Raw genomic sequence first — 3,394 nt, forward strand, 5'->3', positions numbered from 1 at the left:
GGCTTGGAAAATACAACAGATGCATGTGGATGCATGCCCCAAATCCCAAAACAAGAATGGACTGTGGCATGGCTCCATCCCCTGGAGGGGGGGTTGATGTCTCACACCCCCACCTTTCTGTCTCTTTCCAGTGAGTGAACCTAGCCCATAGCAAAACACTAAAAATAAATAAATAAATAAAAGAATAAATTGAAATAAATATTTCCAAAGGACCTAGAAGGAATGCCAAGAGTAATAGGGGAAGAACAGCTATGAAAGCCAAGAGAAGAATGTGCTTTAAGAAGAAAGAATTGGCAGGGACCAGCAATTAGTGTAATGGCTATGTTGCTGGACTCCCACATAGTCGACCGTGGTTTGAGTCCCGGACCCGGTGACTTAAATTCACGTCAGGCGCATGTGCGTGTGTGCCCAAGATCCCGAGAGGAGAATGGAGGAGAAGGGATTGCGGCGTGGCCATCCCACCTGGGGGGTGATTTCTCGCTTTCTGTCTCTCTGTCTCTCTCTGTCTGTCTGGCGAGCGCACATGCCCTATAGCAAAAAAAACAAAAAACAAAAAACAAAAAAACAAACAAACAAACAAAAACAACAACAACAAAAAAACTTCTCAAAAAAAAACAAGAAAGCATTGGTGATTAGGAGTTACCTTCTTTATGGGAGACTTCAAGGGAAGAAGTTGTGATGAAGCAATTTTGGCGATGGAAACTATTTTGCCAAATAGTGAGTGAATTGTAAGTATAAAAAGCATATGTAGGGATCAACAGTTGGTGTAGCGGTTATGTTGCTGGACTCCCACATGGCTGAAAGTGGTTTGAGTCCCGGCCCTGGTGCCTTGAAACTCACACTGGGTGCATGTACATGTATGTGTAAGGCCACAAGAGGAGAATGGAGGAGAAGGTATTCAAGCATGGCCATCCCCTTGAGGGGAGGGGGGTGATTTCTCACTTTCCTTCTCACTGTCTCTCACTCTCTTTCTCTTTCTCTCTGGGCAAGCACATGAACCGAAGGCAAAAATCTATAAAAAAAAGAAAAATAAAAAAGTATATGTATCTCTTCTAGGAATTCTGATTGAGAGAAGTCATCAACTAATTTTCATCATATACATACATCAAAAAACTACAAGGTAGCCAGGATGTAGGGACATGGAGGAAGTCTCTTACCTGTCCCTCTTTAACTGTAGCCTTAGGAAACACATTTTCTTATCTTCAAGTAAACTATTGTTTTTTCAAATATTTATTAAACTGTCCAAAGCTTTACTCTGCTGTGAGAGACCATCCCATAGCCTCTCCCCCTTATTTACATGTATTCTTTTATCTATTAAAACTTTTTCTCATGAAACCTCCCTTTTTATGTCTACCATTACTCTATTACTATGCCTTCGAGTCCTTCAGTTTCTGCCATTGAATGTGGACATTCAGTATGTGAAAAGAAGCATATAGTATTTGTCTTTCATAATCCAGTCGATTTCATCTAGCACTGTATCTTCTAGGTACTTCCATTTTGTGTCAAAAGATAGAATTATGTTTTTCTTCATGGCTAAGTAGTGTTCCTTCAAGTATATGTACTATACTTTCCAAACTGGGTGTTGGACATTAGGCTGATTCCACGACTTAGCTATTGGGAATGCTGTTGCTATTAGCATAGATGTACAAATCCCTAGGAAAGCAGACTGTCCTTCATTTTCTTTTTATTTATTTCTTTTTATTATTTTTTTTCCTCAGCATGAACATATTCTATACATCTATATTTAGAAACTGTTTTTCATTTTCCTTATCAACCTTTTCTTTCCACTTTGTATTAAAGTCTGTGGAAGAACAGCTTAAGACCACTCAGTGGTTGTTCCTACCCATTCAGTGGGAACAACCACTGAGCAATGGGGACCACTGCAGACCAGTCAGACACAGACTGAGCACTCCAGTCTTCAGTAGGGAACTGCTGGATGGGCACAGAGGGCACTTGCATGCCATCAGACCAGTCTGTGACCTCAGGTTGAACAGCAGTAAACTCAGGAGCTGGCACAGTTCATTCACCCCGAAATTCCTCCTTGGTCATGGCCTTTTCAGCGGCAGCCTGTTCCTCCTTTTCAATCTCTTTGAAATCCCTGTAGAAGTAGAGATCAGGCATGACCTCCCAGGGGTATTCACAGGAGATAGTGGCACACATGCACAGAATATCCCTGGCCAGCATCCACCACATCAGACCCACTGAGTGAGCTCCCTTGTTGCATGCGATGGCAATGTCCACACAGTGCAGGTAAGAATCTGTGTTGCGCAGAGCAATGGTAGGTACTTTAACATAAAATGCCTCTGTGAGAGGCTGGTCATCAACCTTGGGGTCAGTAACCACCAGAAGATGTGGCTCCCAGGAGGTTGCCTGGATCTGGTTAGTGAAGGTTCTAGGAGTGCAGTGACGAGCAATAGGAGTTGCTCCAGTGGCAGCAGCAAACTTCAGAACAGCCCTGTGTGCCATGTTCCTAGAAGATATGACGCTGATGTCAGCAAGATTTTCAATGACAACGATGGCACGAGCTGCCAGTAGAAGCTTCTCCCAGGTCCTCCTCAGATTAATGATGGAGATGCCATCATTTTCCTTTTATAGATGTACTATTCCATTTGGAAGTCAAGGCTGGTGCCACCTAAGTGGGTTCCTGCTTCAGGGAATTTGAGGACAGCCTCTTCCTTCATCTGCAGGACTTCAAGGGCTCTGGTTATCATGAAAGTTTCTGTAAGTCATAATGGGAATCCAGAACAATGCTGTATGAACACTTGTGTGGGCAGCGTGGAAAGGGCAATGCATTAATACTAGTTCAGTCAAAGATATTACCATATACATTATCATCAACAGATGACTTTCCATTTTTGTGTCCATCAGGAGTGTTGCTGTTGCTTTTTTTTTTTCTTTGAAAGCAGACTATTTAGATAAGCTTTAGAAATCTTATGAAAGCCAAGCCAGCACTAATGAACAAGTGCATGGCCCCGGCGCACAGGAGGTTGCCTGGATCTGGTTAGTGAAGGTTCTAGGAGTGCAGTGACGAGCAATAGGAGTTGCTCCAGTGGCAGCAGCAAACTTCAGAACAGCCCTGTGTGCCATGTTCCTAGAAGATATGACGCTGATGTCAGCAAGATTTTCAATGACAACGATGGCACGAGCTGCCAGTAGAAGCTTCTCCCAGGTCCTCCTCAGATTAATGATGGAGATGCCATCATTTTCCTTTTATAGATGTACTATTCCATTTGGAAGTCAAGGCTGGTGCCACCTAAGTGGGTTCCTGCTTCAGGGAATTTGAGGACAGCCTCTTCCTTCATCTGCAGGACTTCAAGGGCTCTGGTTATCATGAAAGTTTCTGTAAGTCATAATGGGAATCCAGAACAATGCTGTATGAACACTTGTGTGGGCA

The 3,394-nt window shown here is 43.2% G+C and overlaps 1 pseudogene; it reads right to left on the reverse strand.

Annotated features, from left to right (window-relative positions):
• Window positions 1-1,816: 1,816 nt before the first annotated feature.
• LOC102483112 (40S ribosomal protein SA pseudogene) lies at window positions 1,817-2,711 on the reverse strand (annotated as a pseudogene).
• Window positions 2,712-3,394: the final 683 nt, after the last annotated feature.

Source organism: Tupaia chinensis, unplaced genomic scaffold (assembly GCF_000334495.1).
Source record: "Tupaia chinensis unplaced genomic scaffold, TupChi_1.0 Scaffold000406_1, whole genome shotgun sequence".
In the NCBI taxonomy this organism is placed as follows: domain Eukaryota; kingdom Metazoa; phylum Chordata; class Mammalia; order Scandentia; family Tupaiidae; genus Tupaia; species Tupaia belangeri.